Below are 16,962 nucleotides of genomic sequence, written 5' to 3' on the forward strand. Positions count from 1 at the left end.
ATAGCCAGTGATTTCCAAAAGAGAGGTGCTGGGGAAACAGGATAGGACACACACAGGTAAAAATTAAAATATTAAGGGCCATCCATATCAAATCTATTCAATAGCAGAGTTTCTCTTATAGCAGGTGAAGGCCAAAACCCAGCACCATGTAGGGTTGGAACCTGTTTACTTTTGTGTCTTGGTTTTTCTGCTCAAAAAAAAAATCCAAGTATTTGCATAGTGGATAATTTTTACACACAGTGCTAATATGTTGCACCCAAATTTTGCTTACTTTTTCTCTTGTGGCTTCCGTGCTTACAGAAAAGTATGTACTACAACTGATATTTTCTTAAAATTATTTTATATTTTTTCCTTTTCTCCTCCTTCTCAAAGCAAATATCTTGAAATATTTTAACAAAAAAATCTTAGCATTTTAAAGCAATTTTGAATATAAGGCCGTAGTCTAAAGTGCGTTAGAAAAAACTGAGCAGTTTTGCCATTCTAAAATTAAAAATAAAAATGTATCCAAATTTGAACACCCAAAATTTGTTAGGCTTCTAAATATATACTAAAGCACTTCAGCATGAAGTCTGTTTTTCAGAGATAAAAAGTACCTTTAGTTCACCCTATTGTGACCTGGTTTTGAGGAAAATATTAATTTATTCATTTGAAGTTCTCTAAGGCTGAGATTTTCTTTTGCAGGCTTGATTCAGAAGCAATACCAAGAGCTGGTGTTGCAGAATATCCAGGAGTGCAACATAAGAGCCACCTTGCAAAGAAGGAAGGGGAGAGGTACTTTTATGAAGTGGTTCACAGATCAGCAAGTTCTCTAATAAACAGGCTAGTAAATTTGCTTTGGAAAGAGTACAAGCTGATAAATCTCCCTTGCTATGCTTTCTGTCGATTGATATGATATATTTTACTTAAAATTAGGATTGTCTGAAGCTCAGTGGATTTAATTATTTGTAATTATCCAGTTGTTGTCAGTATGTGGCCATTTTATGACAGTGGTATCTACTGTGTGGGTCAGGTTCAACTGTACATCTTTTCAAACACAGAATTAATGTACTATTGATGAAACCATTACTAGAACCAAATTAAAGTCTGGGCTGATGTATTGGTCCATGGGGTGCTGTCAGACATGAAAGGAGTAATTAGTATTCATTACTTCATACTCTGCAACATTCCAATTATTAATGAACTTCAACTGCTGGACTGCACCATATCTATCACAAACAGTCTTTCTGGTCTTTCTTTATTAGGAAAAAAAACATTCAAGGTACCCAACAGGACTACTAAAATAAAAAAATAACAGGAATTAATCAAGAATGAGGCAAACTCTGCTTATTTGGTAATAAATGGGGTATATATTGTGTGGGTATATATATATAGTGGTGCATATATATATATATTGTGGCATATTTATATACATATATATATATATGTATGTAATTCTATACACAGACACACATGTGCCCCTCAAAGGTGACATGTGCACCTTCAGTAGGACACAGAATGCCACTTCAAGTAATGCTGCCTAAAACATTGGGCAGAAGAATCTATTTTTGAATAGCTTCATATATTTGCTTTTGTGTCCACGTGCACAGCTTCATTGTTCTACGTGGAAGCCTTTGCTAAATAAATTCAAAGCTATATTGCTGTGACCCTTGTCCTTTTCAATCCAACTTATTTCTGTTGTTTCATATCCCTTCACATCCTCCCATTCCTTAAAAGTCTGTTATCTTGTGAAAATTCTGATCTCTCTTTTAGAGCAGTATAATACTAGTTTTCAGCAAGGTTTCTTCACTCTGGATTCTGAAAAGAAAGCTGTATGCTCTCACTATGAAGTACTTCAAATGCAGCTATAGAAAAATGCAACAAAGTGGGATCATTTCAAGGTCTCACAGAACAGGGCAAGAGTGCATCTTCCAGGAGCTTCATGTGTACAAGGAAATTTGAGCTGGTTTTCACTGCTTAGATTTACTGAGCAGGCACCAATGCCTGAAATACAGGGAGGGAAGGAGGGAAAAAAAATATTTGGTATCCTGTCTAAAATGATATCTTCTTTATTTATAATTTCTTTCATATTTTCACTTTCTATAACGTGAAGCTGTGCAGGCACTTTAACCACTCTTTCACTAACATTTGAGATCCATCCAGAAATGCCCCAGGAGTATGTCTGGTATCTAAACATCATATTCTCCAACATGAAAAATCTAGCTTGTTGATGTGTTGCTTGCAAACAAGAATAGGAGGGAGGAACACATTCAGACTTAAAAATGAATTTACATTTGAGAAGAAACAAACTGACATGGCATTTTAGTTCATCAGATTAAATATTTAATGAGGCTTAATAAGTTTACTCTTGAGCAACCACAAATCAGCATTATTCTTTAAGTTGGCATCTGCATGGAGGACTCAATAATTTCATCCAAAGTTTTTTGTGAAAAGTTATGGGAGACATTACAGACTGAAAGTCTCTTGCACCAAGTACAAACTTCTTTATTTTTCCCCATTATTATCCTGAAAATCTGTATCTAAAAGGTATCTAAACGAGATATTAAGAAACATTTTTAATAGTCTTTTTAAAGTTTGATAATTTTTCAAAATATAGAGGAGAAAGAGGGCATGGGAATCAAAGATGAGATTCACAGACATCACTCCAAAAAGGTCAGAACATAAGGTTACCTTCCCTTGTACCATCTACCACTCCTGCCACTGCTGTGTCAGAACAGAGGAAACTCATTATGTCAGCCTTGTGTCACCAGTTTGAGTCTCCTAGAGGAATGGTGCAGAGCTCCAGGGTGGAGCTGCAGCCCTTCCCTTGGGAGGGAGAGCCAAGAACGGGCCCCAAATTCGAGTATTCGGAGCACTCACGTGAAAAATGAGTTTTGGTGCTAGCAGACCAGGTTTAGGGGAAAACTCAGCGGGCATTAACACCTCCATGACATCTGCCTCCATGAATTCCTAACCAGGATCAGCTGGACTGCTTTGGTGCATGGGAAGTTGGCAGCAATATCAATGTAAGCAGTCCCCATCTCTGGCTGACTTATTTCTGCCCTGTGTCCAGCCGTATCAGTTTTTCATCATTTGTCTTACTTTCCAGGGTTTTTGTTTGTTTGTTTTTGTTTGTTTGTTTTTCCTTTTTAAGCTGCTTCATTATTTAAGAGGTGGCCAAAAAACCATAGTGAAGGCATGGTTTTCTTAAGCCGATATTGCATCTGGAAAACCTTTTATTGTTAAATCCAAATCTAGTTTGTAATTTCCAATGCCTTCCCCCTTGCTATCAGTGCCTAGCATGGAAAGGAAATACTTTCCTTTCTTTTGAGCTGAGTCATAATATATGCAACTCCTGGTTTTACTCCTTTCTTTGAAGTAAAAAAGTAAAGAATTCCACTCTAGCAATATAGTATTTTGAGTCCAATTTGGAAGCTGAGAACATTATTTTGCTATCTAATATGATACAGATACTAACATTTTAAAATCCACTCATCTCCAGATTTTAGCCATTGCATTTTAAAAAGAAATCATTTGTTACATGAGGAGTTGAAGCACTAAGTAAAATGTAGCGATCAAAGCAATATAGATCCAGTTGTCATGGAAAAATTCTGATTACTCAAGCATACTCACTTTCCCTTTTTGACTGCATGTCTTCCAAGCAGATGATCAAGTATGGGATCAATAAAGTCACACATGTTTTCAATTAATAGAGTCTCATCAAAAGCTAAAGCTCTTTCAATGGTCTTCAGAAAACTTTACCTGAAAAATAAAATTCCCCCTCTGCCCCAATATTAGATAAATACAGGTTATAGAAAGATTTCCTTTATACACTATAAATAATGAAGCTTTTCTAAAAGCACATGGTTAAACCATGGAGAACTGCTCACAAAGAATTGCCCAGTGTTTAAGAGTTTGACAGTTTTGAGTTTAACATCTTTCTACCTATGCTTTTGCTAGTCATCATATTAAAAAAAAAAAAGAAGTATATATATATATATATATATATATATTGCTGGGGCTTTTCTTATAAGCAGATCTGAGGGTACAGCCCCACATTGTGGACATTGGAATTGACATAGAAATGTTGGGGGAGCATATATCTATATCTATCTATCTATATCTATATCTATATCTATATCTATATCATCTATATCTATATCTATATCTATATCTATATATCTGCATCTATATCTATATCTATCTATACCTATATATATCATTTGTATCTATATCTATACCTATATCTATATATATAATCGATATCTATATCTAATCTATATCTAATCTATATCTATCTGTCTATTCTTGTGTTACAGCTTTTGTTATTTCCTCATTTAAATTATAAACACTTAGAATCTGAATTACTTGGGAGAATTCTGTTTCAAGGGGCATGGTAAAAGGAGTGGATAATAATGGAAAGGTAAGTAAGTAATCAGACAATATAGCTTCACAGAGCAGGGTACTACTGAGTGTGAATGGAAAATCATGATTAGTTGTGAGGGTTGGAAAAAGAATGAAAAGCAGACCAGGACAGGTGAGGGAAAAGAGCTGATTCAAATGAGCAGACAGGCTAGATAATTAAGATCTATTTTAAATATCAGGCATTACTGTGATCATTTACTCTTTTGTGTAGTTGTGTGTTATATCTGGAATTTAGTAAAAAAACTCTGAAAGCCCTTTTAAATGGAGAATTATCTCCCTAAATCTAAGCAAAAATAAGAAAATAAGTGATCAGTTACATGCTAGTGCTATCCGCTATAATCCAGTAATAAGAGTAAGAATTAAAAACATGGTTGTTTACCAGGAAATGACCCAATATTGGCTTTTGCCTTGAATGCTGCACATGCACGTGAGGTGCACAGTGCTGTGTTCTGCTGACTAAACTGTTGAGTTTAGAGCTTTGCACCTTACCTGTTGAAAAAGTGATCTGACCCCCCTCACAAGAAGTGCAGCTCAACCTCCATTTCCTCCTCATCACTAGAAAACAACTTAAGAAGGGTGTCTTTTCACCATTTTAAAGGGAAAATAATGCTATGGTTAAGTGAGCACAACTGTTGTAATATTTCAATTCTTTAAGTAAGTGCATTTCAACAAAAAAACCCTTAGGAAAATAGGGGAGCTTGAAGGCAGTAAACGCAAAAGCCAATTCTTCAGCGAGCACAAATCCTTTCTGTCCTAGACGTACGACTTTAAGATCAGCTCCATATTTATTCTTTATCCATTTAATTCCCTGTTGCTGGGGATCTATCATCAGAGGTCAGCACTCACAGTTTGTTAGAATAGTGGCATTTTCTGCTGACAGCCTATCACCCTCGATACTCCACGCCACAGCCCGAGCATCATCTGTCAACGCGGCAATTGGGTCCAGGCCCTCCGCCACAGGAAAAGGAGCCCAAGAATCACAGCGCAATATAATCAGCCAGCAACGTTACCAAGAGGCACCACATGACTCAGTGCAATGCACAGGATAACTGGGGGGATATAAATTAAAGTAAGGCAGAAAAGTAAGGATGATCCCTGTGGAGTTTCAGATGAAAAGAAAGTGACGAGAAGCGGTTTATCATATTTATAACAGATTTTTAAAAAGTGTTTTCTCTTAAGACATTTACTTCATAAAAATATTTATAGTTCAATAAAGTTAAAAATGCATCATATATTATACATCTCAGTGTAGTCTGATATTGCAAATTCAATGCTTATGTATGCTCTTGAGCACCTATTTCTGGAACATAAATCAGTATTTATCCACAAGAAAAAATTATGAAAGCAGGATTCCCATGGCATCTTATTAGTACAGCTCAGCCACCCTCAAAAGCCAGAGAATGGGGCCATCTCTGGGGGCAGAGGCAGGCGTGGGGCTCCCCGTGGGGCAGCAGCTGCAGCCAAGCTGTGCTGTGAGTGTCCCTTCACCAAGGGGGGCTGTCAGAGCACACAGCCACGCTTGCTGGATGCCAGCCCCTCACAGGCAGGGAGATGGAGTGGAATGTCTGAGATCAGTGCTCACCAAACAGGTAGGGGTGGGGGGAGAAATGCCTAATGCAGCACAACAGAATAGGAGAGAGTGAATAAATAGGTTGTTTGGAACTAACAAGAGGGGCTGGTGGAAGCATAATAGTAGAGATGGATTCCAGATGCCTGGAATTAATTTTTTTCCTTACTGTAGCAAAGGACAAACCCCCACCAGTTCCTTCATGGTGTTATTCCAGGCTTCCTTATTAGTGATTTTTGGATTGAATTCAAAAGCCTTAAATAAAGGACAGCACTGTGTCATCAGTTTTAAGCCTGAATTGTCTTGTCCCCCATTCAGAAATATCTCAAAAACTCTTCCATCAAAATTTTCCTTCTCCCTGGACATGTCTAGCCCTCATTGCTGGCTTTTAGACTGACACTTCTTCTAACAGTGTGCACTGAAACCAAAAACCAACCCCCATGTATACCTGACAGTTGTTTATAATGAAAAGCATTAAGTATATTTGAGCCAAATTTGTAAAATTGTTAATAATAAGAAGGGCACCATGCCCCTAGTGCAGCTTCTGTGGCACAGTTACCATAGTATTACAGAACACATACCACCTTAAATTGCCTAACTCTTGGTTCTAATCTCTGAGCCCAAAATAAACCTAACTTTTGATGAATGCTCTGAAAATGCAAGCACAAGGGTCCCAGCAGGCATACACTCCCCTCTGCAAGCGAGCAGCTTATCTATCTCCCATGTGTAACACATTCATCTAAATATATCAAACGACTGAAAACATAATTTGTTTTATCTCTGGACTGTAAGACAACCAATACAATAATTTCCATGGGCTGAAATACTTCCTTGTGAAAAACAATACCACTGGGGTATTATCAGGATTCTTAATATTAATTTTCACACAATGCCAGAAAAATATCAGAGTATATAGGTATATTGTCACTGTATCTGCACAAAGCTGATACTTAATGACATAGAACTACTTGCTGTTCCTTCTATAGAGGACTATTAATAAACACCTATTTTACATAACTTCTCAAGTGTATTTGTCTCTTATTTTCCACTCTTCCTCACTTGCAGGAAAAAAATCAAAACTGAAATGAGGTATTTTGTCTCACTGCTGTTCAGTGAAAGCATCTTATAAAATAAAACATCACAGTATGGTTTATTTTTATTCATAAAAATGTTCAATCCAGTTCAGAAGAGTCTTAAAAGAGTTAAGAATGACATTTATTTCCGGTCCTACTATTGAAAATATATGAGACAATTTTTTCTACCTAGGCTGCAAGGTAGAAGGAATTTTCTGAGAAAGGATTTTGATCTGCAAGCAGGTTTTTGGTGGAAAAGGACAGGGAGAGGTTCCAGGTAAAGCAGAGCTCTAGACAAATTAGTGACTGTCAAACTCTAGCACAAAGCAAATGTCTACAAAGAGATGTCCCCACAGTTCTGAGTGCTGACCTTGGAAACTCAGATTTGGATTTAACTGTATTTCCAGAGGGTCCTCATAACCCAGCTCACCTGCTGTGTCATAGATCTATGACTGAAAATGAGGTAAGTGCTGCCCATTTCACATATTTCTGAGAATGACATTAATAATTATATAATGCACATAAGAAATAGGAAACAAGTAGGAGCATTTGCACTAAGGAAGAAAAGAATGGTCCAAAGCTTCAAAAGTAAGGAGAGAGAAAGTTTTGCAGAGACAGCTGCAAGGGTTGGAACTTCTATGCATTTAGTCAGTACTATCATGATTTCTTCTATGTGCAGAAAAATGGGAATGATCATAACTACATGCTTTTCCTGGAGCTGACAAACTAAGCAGAATAGGTCTCTCTGTACAGCTCTATCATCCTCACAGCACTTGCTGTTACAAAGGTGTCACAAAGAACAGACTTTGGCATTGAGAATTGGAAAGGGAAGGGATATTCTTCTGCCAGAGAACCTCTCTCTTCTTCATTTCCCTCAAAAGATACCTGTAATCTGAGGAAAGCATGCCTGTGTGCACACACATTATGTGTGTGTGTATATATATTATATATATATATATATATATATTTATATATGTAAGTGCACATATATACATAGCCTGCAGAACAAATACCTTCAGTGAGTTATATTTGTTTATACACATCTGTATTTCAGATTTTACCTTTTTGTACCTTTAGAGAAGGAATCCAGAAATGTCCCTTTGCCTCCTGGTGATATTGTTTTATGAAGGGTCCAAAGCAAGACACAAATGCTGCTGTCAATAAGATGTTACCACATAAAAGTTTTCTTCTGTGCTTTGAGGTTTTCAATGGACTGTCTCCAACAGGTTTTTGGACTGCAAAGCAAAATTAGAAAATGTTATCTCCTGAGCACCATGGAAGTGACAGAATGTTTAATCTCTGTGTTATTAACAAGAAGCACACAAAAATACAACAGGAGAAGAACTCCATCCACAAGAGATACGCTTCCAAAGACTGCAAAGGCTGGAAACAATCCAGAATTTCTGGGGGTGACTTGAAACCTTTGAAACTGTAAAAAACAGGATAGAACTCTTTGTCAAACGTTCTGTCTACTGATTTTTTCAGTAATTGGTGCTTTTGTCTAGATCAGATACAGCATGGTGGACACACTTCAATATTGGCAGCATCTGGTGTCCTACTGCCAGTGCAAGCATTTCCAGCAACATTCAAAAAATCTAAGGAAACAAGAATATTAGAAGACAAAAGAAGAAGAAGAAAAAGCTGCTTCAACCTCAATAAAGATGTCACCTCTACTATTTTTTCACGCTTTTTTCCAAGGAGAGGAGAAAGGCAGCAGAGTTGGTATCCCTGCCAGTGGCAGGGGGTTTAGAACTTAGATGGTTCTTAAGGGTCCTTTCAAACACAAAATTCTGTGAAGACCTGCAAGGTTTCTTGCTCTTATTTATCTTTCTTCTTTTACCTACTAGATACAGACATCTTACTCAGCTAAGGCTGCAATGATTTGGGATTTTGACAGGAGAAAAAGTGAGGGTGGCCAAACATACAGGCTGCCCAGAGAGGCTGTGGAATATCCATGGTTCTGGGCAATCTGGTCTAACCAATCCTGTTTGATCAATGAGGATGGACTAGAACATCTCAGAAGGTTCCCTCCAGCTGCAAGGATTCTGTCAAAGTTTAACTCTAGAACAACTTTATGAATTTTTTTTGGTTTTTTTCCTACAGAGAGTCCTGGTTTCCCTTGTTGTTTTGCAGAGCTGATTTTTAACCTGGGATATTTAGAATGAATAGTCAGGAGTGGCCTCAGATCTTGATGATTTATTGCAAGCAGATATGTGGAAAGCTGTTATTTTTTTCCAGTTATGTGTTAAGGACAGCACACCATCTAGCTGAAATTTAAGCTGGTTACTAAAACATTTCAGAAAATGAAAGCATTTTCTTTAAAGATAATGAACACTTAAGATATGGATCCTCTCTTTTCAGTCATGATTTGTGACATGGCATAAACCCAAAACTAGCAGTTTTGGCACATTATGCTTTGATTGTTCTGTGTGTACAATTCCCAGTAAAGGAATGAACGTATGCATAAATGCATGCTCAAATAACTTTGGCACAGAGAGGAAGGTGAAAACTGATCACTCGTTAGAGTCATCTTCAAATGGATAAAAATCTAGATGTAAGATAGGAATAAAGTGTCATAACCTTTCCTCTTTGTACAGTTTGAAATACTGCAGATAAAATAGTTTCATAGTTTGTTTGCTTGCATTAGGGAAACCCCAGGAAATCATTCTCCAGTGAGTGAAGCAGAGAAAAGACCAGGATGAGAGAAGGAAAACACCTCAGAATTACTTATAAGGACAGCCATTTACATTCTGCCATACAGACAATTGTTTTTCAGAGCAATGATAATAATCAAATAATATTTTTCCAGTCCTTTACATGATGTAATCTAAATCAATGAAAAATCTCAGAATGGAAAATATCCTCTATGTAATTTGATACTAAATGCTTGTTTTTTTCTGGTGCCATCTGCTTAAGAGCTTAAAAGAAAACTTTTAAATGTGGTCATTTTTGAAAGCTGCACAGATTATAAAATCAATCTCAAATAACAACTGACTCTCATTAAAAAAAATAATTTTGTATGTGTAAAAAACCAAAGCAATAAAATAATTGTTAAATTTTATATTCATGAAGCATTTTCCACTTACATTTTCCAGAAAAATCAGAATTACTTACTGAAATAGGTAAACATTCAATCCTGGGATGACAGGCACTGAATTCAATGATAACAGAAGACTCAAAGTCTTTTGTTGTGAAAGAGAAATATAGAAGACCCACTAATAAAGTAGAAGTATCTTTAATAAAAGCATGCTGCTTAAAAGAGCTAGCATATCTATGTTTCACAGTATAAACACAGGAATTTGGGGTGTAAAGGCCTCCTAAACCCCAGCTCCATCCATAGGAGATGCTCAAAGACTGACAAGTAAAGGATCATTGTTGTTAAAATTTCTAACAGCAATGTTTGCAATGCAGCAGTTTTGCTTTGAAGCATTTTAGACATCCATTTTTGCCTAGAGAAGTCATTGGATTTTTCTTTAAATCATTATCTGAGGGCAACAAGACAATAAATCCGTTCATTTACAAGAGGGCTTTTTGATTTATCCATTCTCTCTTCTTGTCACTGACGGGTAAGTCATAAACAATAAAGAGCACCCACCTCATTCTCCAAAATAGCTTTGAAATTTGAAGATTTGCTAAACATAGAATGATTGTCTATTTAAATCTTCAGTAATTTTACCATACCAGCCAAGCACCATAAATCACTAGTGACATTGGCTAACAAGGGTTTAAGAGTTGGAACATGCAGTGTAATAAATTTCCAGACAGTTAAAAATCACTATAATTTTATTCTAATGCATTATAGATTGCCTGTAATGTCATCCTGGCCGGGGTGACCCATTTCTAATTTTGAACAGCTGTTCAGCTCGGGAGTTAGTTAATGATTAAATATAAATTGCCTGATTTATTAGTCTGAATGGCTGAGCTTCCAGGTCAATGCTATATAGACAAAATCATCAGTCTTGATGTTTTTCAGAAGTTAACTGTCTCCTGTTCTAGTCAAAAAGAATTTATTCTCAGAGGAAAAGACTTGACATTCTCAATTAATCCTATCCAATATTTTCCCCCTTAACTTACACAATAAGATCACTAATAAAACCTCAAATTTTGGAGATAAACTTCCTTTAATTATGTGTAAATCTTCAAGAGCTGGAGACTAACTATGGGCTAAGGTTCCTGACTTGCATAGAGATTCCAAAAGCTTTGGAGGGCTGCAAGGCCAGGCTAGTAGGGACCATCTCAGGTGTCTTGGGGCAAACAAAAGTTTTCATATGCAGATAGTAACATCAACTTCACTGCTTTTCTATCAGAGGAAAGATTATTTACATATTTTAAGTTTCTAGCATAGTAATTTCAGAATCAGATATAAAATACATATATTCTGTTTTAATTGCATTGGGGTTTTTGATTAGTTTTATGCTCACACGACATTTTTTCCCAAACTGATTTAGTATTGATTGCTAGCCTCTGCTGAGATATTTGCCGAAACAGAAGTATCCACACTCTGACCTTAGACAGAAAGGTCGCTGGGATTTTAAGAAATCCAACTTAAAATGTTTATTCAGACTGCCTTGGGAGCTCATGTCATAGTGTAAATATTCCTTGTACCTTCTATTTCCTGTCATATACACTTATTTGTCAAAAAAGGAGCTGCTAAAATTCCAGATGATGAATTGAGACAGAAAATTTCTGTAAAGACCTAGGAGAGGCTGCTCAGCAATGCTGTGGCTGACTCCAATGGTTCTGTTAAGAAGGCATGCTGTAGCTTTAATGATGTTTGTCTGCAAATAAAGCTAATAATCACACTGAAATATATATAATTTTAACCTAAATACATTTCATTCTTATTTAAAAATTATTAGTTTCTGTAAAAAACCCAAAGCAAATAGCGAATATCTGACGGGTGCCTTCCACTTATTTGCAATCTAAAGTGCAACAAGGGCAGATGCAGGGCGGCTCCATCCTGACCTAGAGAATTATTCAGTCTTTCTGCTCATTAACCAGAGGCTGCCCAGGCTGTCACAATGTGTTCACAGTTATGTATAAATGTGGTGACTTCGTTATTGAGATTTCTCTCTAGCAATCTTGCCAATATCAGTTTCTCAGCAATACCTGGTTTTTAGGAAACACAATTGTGGTGCAGCACGTTTTACTTCACGCCATTTTATTGAGAGTTTATTTGTGGTTTGGGGTTGTTAGGTTGAGTCTTGTTTTGTAGATTAAAGGATTTCTAATAATTGTCATCTTGCCACCTTCATCCTCCCCTGTGTTCCCTCCACCTATTTTCCCCACACGATCTTCAAGTGTTCAGGCCAAGCCTCCTGTTCAACAAAAAAAAAATTTCAACAATTAAAAAGTCACACTAAGATGAACATTCATGCAAAATCTTTTTAGTTGGGTCACTTAGCCAACCTGTTGGCTAGCCCAGTAATTTTGTTTATTCTGTTTACATCATCTTGACATAGGACTGTTTCTCCAACTGCTTTCTCCAGTGAAGATGTGAGCTTATGCAGGAAAGGGATGGGTAAATAGCATAGCTAAGGTTTGTTGTTTGGAGGTTTTGTTTGTTTTTTAAAAGTATCATTATTTTTATATCAAATAATATATTTTAATGACAATAATTGTAGGCAGTAGCTTTAACTTTGAGGGACAAAAACTTCAGAGGAAATGTTTTGCTAAATTCTGTGTTTTATCCTGCAGCTCCTTGAACACTGTAAGTACATTAACTAACAACAATTTAAATAAAAAAAAAAAGCAAGACAGAATTATTATTTTCATTTTGCATATGAGCAAATATGCAGAGCCTGGAGGCACAAAAACATTCAGTAATTTGTTCACAGGCAGATTTTCTGCATTCTGATCTGCACCTTCAACCACACTTCTCTGCACTCTGCTCAGAAGGCAGCAACATCCCTGACTTGGCTTTCAGGGGTCTCACACTGCATGATGGCCTCAAAACAAGTTGCCTCAAACCAATTTCTTTCTCTAGAGTAACATACAGAGCTAAGTGACTTCCACTCGAGGGCAAAATTTTCCCATGTGGGGTTTAATGAAAGAACAGCAGCAGGAGCTAGTTGTGCATACCTCTACAAAAGCTGGTTTTTACCATTTTCTTTCAGGATCAGAGATTTGGATCTCTTCTGTCAGGTTTGATGCTTGGTGGTGTGCAACCAGGAAATTTATTATAAATTTAAAATAAGAAATTTATTGGCAAAGGGGGAAGATGCATCTTATAGATTAATAAAGAAGGTTGATTTGATTTCTTTAGGGATAATGAGGCAGCCAATACACCTCTTATGGTGATGAATCTTAAATTGAGAGACTAATGAGGGCTTATACTCAATAAGTACTCGATAAGGGCATCTAACAGAGATGGGCTATAAGTAAAATTTCACCAATCTAGCATTCAAGGCATAAGAAGAACAAACACAGTAACAGTTCTCTGACCTTTTTTGGGAGAGACTGATTTCTAGACACCTCAAGTTTGCCTGCAGGATAACATAGAGCTGACTATAGCTCAAGTACACTCATCCATCAAAGGCTCAGGCAGTAAAGATGAGAGAGTGAGACAAACAGTAAGCAGTGCCTCAGTATCTGTGGGATTTGCTTTTTTTGATACATAATAGTCTCCTTTATCACAGCAGTTCTTATCCTATGACTTCTGAATAGGAAAGTTGTCACTACAAAAACACATCGTTCCCTTTTGTCATCTTTTCATAGCATGCAACATAAATAAAGCCTTGCAACAGCAGAATTACATATTGCATTTTATACCCCAGCACCCTAAATTCCATGGGATAAGCCATGTATTTTAAATACACTTGTTTTTGAGGAGCTGATGCCAGGAAACTGTTCCACAAATCACAGCAGAGAGCCATTACTCTCCATAGCAAGCCTGCTGGACTGTGCCCTTGTAAAACCCTTGTCAGGAACAGAGTATATTTTAAGTGCTCTCATATAACAATGATTGTTGATAATGATAAATAATACAAATTGCATCACTTCTGCAAAAAGAATCAGCTTGCCCCAACTTTTTAATCTCAGCACTACTAAACTTCTCTTTTTTTTTTTTTTCTTGCATAGTATAGGAATACTTATTGAGAAATATATATGAATGTAAAAATGATAATTTTCACAAATATTTTTAGCAGATAACTAGCCTCATGAAGGATGGAAATCTGATTTATTTCCACTCAAAATACTTCTAAAATAATTTTGCTTGTGAAGAAGCAATGCTTTTATGTATTTCCTAACTACCTTTTCATTCAATTTACTGTAATCAATTTATATAGCAATGGCTGGACTTGATGGGATATTAAAAATTTAACATACAAGAAAGGATTCATAACCATCATCCTCCAGAGAATGTTTTTTAATCATCTTCAGAACATTTAAAATGTTTGAATTACATCCTGTATTTCTATTAGTACCAGCCTGATTGTATTTACCATCAAAAAAGATTACTGTAAATATTACTGTAAATATATAAATATTTATTACAATGCTGCCCACAGACCATAAAATAATTTTGGTCAGCAATTACCTTTAAGATCATTGAGTCCAACTGTTAAGCCAGCACTACCAAGCCCAACCACATGTCCCTAAATGCCACACCCCCACATCTTTGAAATACCTCCAGGGATGGTGACTCCACCTGGCAACCCTTTTGGTGAAGAAATTTTTCCTAATATGCAATCTAATCATTCTCTGACACAACCTGAGGCCATTTTCTCTTGTCCTTGTTGCCTGGGAGGAGAGAACCTGTCCAGTTCACTCTGCAGAGCCTCCCTACCCTGCTGCAGATCAATACTCCTGCCCCACTTGGTGCTGTCTGCGGACTGAGGGGGCAGCTGATCCCCTCATTTCTCATTTAAAGATGTACTCTGGAGCCCATGAAAAGTGAAAGGAGGTCAGTCCAACTGTGCTGCCTCGACTGAGGGTGTGTTATTGATTACTAACAGCTGCACTGGTTATCATTGCTGAGAATTGCTGGCCACAAAACCTTCCATATGAAAAATACGAAACAACTCTCCTTCCCCCTCTCTCCTTGCCAACAGAAAGAAGCTGAATTATGAGTCAGGGAGCACAGAATACCTGTGAATGTTGAAGCAGAGATCACTAGCATCTGATGCTCTGCCTCCAAGTTTATTCTTTGGAAACTGAATAGAGGAAGATGGAGAAGAGGCAAATAAATGGCTGAGATGGAAAAGGGCAAGAAATGAACTGAAGAATAAGGACCAATGCCCTATCCTGACTGGATACAGTCAGCTGATAGCCCAGAGAGACAGGTACAGAAAAATGTCCACATATAGAGAGTGACCTTCCTTTATCATGAGAAGAATTGTTGTTTTTATGGACACAGCTCTGAGCTGTTTACTCACACAGCTCAGATAAGCACTAAGAGCTTTCTACAGGCTGATGGGCTACACAGGGTTATCAGCCTCTAAGGTAAGTAAAATCTAAGTACCTGTTGCTAAGAAGTGTCTGCATGGTTCGTTTTTCTTTTCCCAGAAAAAAACCACAAGTTTGCCTTCCCTTTATATTAATTTCACAGACTTTCTTTCACAGTGAATCTTACCTTTAAAAAGCCTGACATGGACCAGCTGGAACAGGTTGCATAGGCCAACATTACAAAATACTGAATAAAGAACTAAATCAAGCAGATCAAGAAGTACCATGGTTAGAAAAATGCAACTGCTGAAACTTTGCTAGATGCAAAACTCTCTGGAAAAGACAAAGAAAACTGCAGAATATGTCTACAGCATTTTATTCAAACTCTAAAGATGGATGACAGTAAAATGTCAATGTTTCATGCTGAATTTGCACCTTTTCATCAGCTGATTCTGGTTTATGGCACTGCTGTACATGACAGTCATCCCCATGGGCAGCATGTTGCACATTATATCCTTTAGCATATGTATTAATGCAAGTTTCCGGCTGAGGAAGCCGAGCTGAATTTAAATGTAACATTCAACAGTGCAGTTCAGGATCATTTAACAGGGATGAAAGTCTGCAGAGAAATTTATTCACTGTTGACCATGTTGTACATGTTTAGGTGGACAAAAAGGATGAGCCCAGAGAGCAAAGACAGGAAGGGATCCTGTACTCACCAGTCTGCACACTTCATTCCATCTGCTGAACTTTTCTAAGGAACTCAGCTTCTCACCATCCTCTAACATTTCACAGGTAGGAAACCAGGCACTATCCACCAGAGCAACTGCATCTCTCAGCCATATAGTTTCCTGTAGGTGAAACTTTTGGAATTAACATTTTATAAAGTGGGTGTCTCATTCACAACTTGTCATAGTTCTGGAAAAAAATGTCCTTCTAAGCTTCATAGATGATTTGAAGTTCTGGTGCCTGCTAACTTGCAACTTATTTTTTTTCCTTCTAGTTTCCAGTCCTGAGGAAGCTGTCAGTGTCTCTTATATGTGTCTTATGCACTACTTATAGGCATTTTGATAATTTCCAGTCAGCCATACAGCTATTAGATAAAATTAGACATGTAATTAAGACTAGGTTACTTCAATCACTTTCAAATATTTTCTTTAAATAACATTTTAACATTTTCTCTCCATTAACAAGACACTATATGGTTTGAGTACAATAGATAGAGAAATCATTGTTAGTGCATGTGTATGGAAGCTGTTTGGATATAGCATATATAAGCAGCTTGTGGAATTCAGTGACTTCAATCACCTCACAAATGGGAAAAGGATGACACATTAGATAAGAATCCTATTCCTATCTGGAATTTGCAAGATGTTAGAATGAACAATATTTTTCACTGGTCTGTGCAAAGGATTGCACTGTAGCTGAAGCTTTTGAAGTGAAGTGGTTAGAGGCTATAGTAGAGCACCTAAAAACAGTGACTGTACATTCTTCTAAAAGATTAATTTTATTTTTTCCAACAATGCTCAGTAA

The 16,962-nt window shown here is 36.9% G+C and overlaps 1 long non-coding RNA gene across 1 annotated transcript in view; it reads right to left on the reverse strand.

Annotated features, from left to right (window-relative positions):
* The window catches only part of LOC111924413 (uncharacterized), a 73,839-nt gene that overhangs the window by 31,372 nt on the left and 25,505 nt on the right, over positions 1–16,962 (reverse strand). Inside the window, exons 8-10 of the long non-coding RNA XR_015277343.1 lie at positions 16,149–16,280; positions 8,103–8,276; positions 3,610–3,759 (exon numbers count right to left, since the gene is read on the reverse strand). This is a non-coding gene — a long non-coding RNA (uncharacterized LOC111924413). The remainder of the gene's footprint in view (positions 1–3,609; positions 3,760–8,102; positions 8,277–16,148; positions 16,281–16,962) is intronic.

Source organism: Cyanistes caeruleus, chromosome 1, assembly GCF_971803275.1.
Source record: "Cyanistes caeruleus chromosome 1, bCyaCae1.hap1.1, whole genome shotgun sequence".
NCBI classification, from domain to species: domain Eukaryota; kingdom Metazoa; phylum Chordata; class Aves; order Passeriformes; family Paridae; genus Cyanistes; species Cyanistes caeruleus.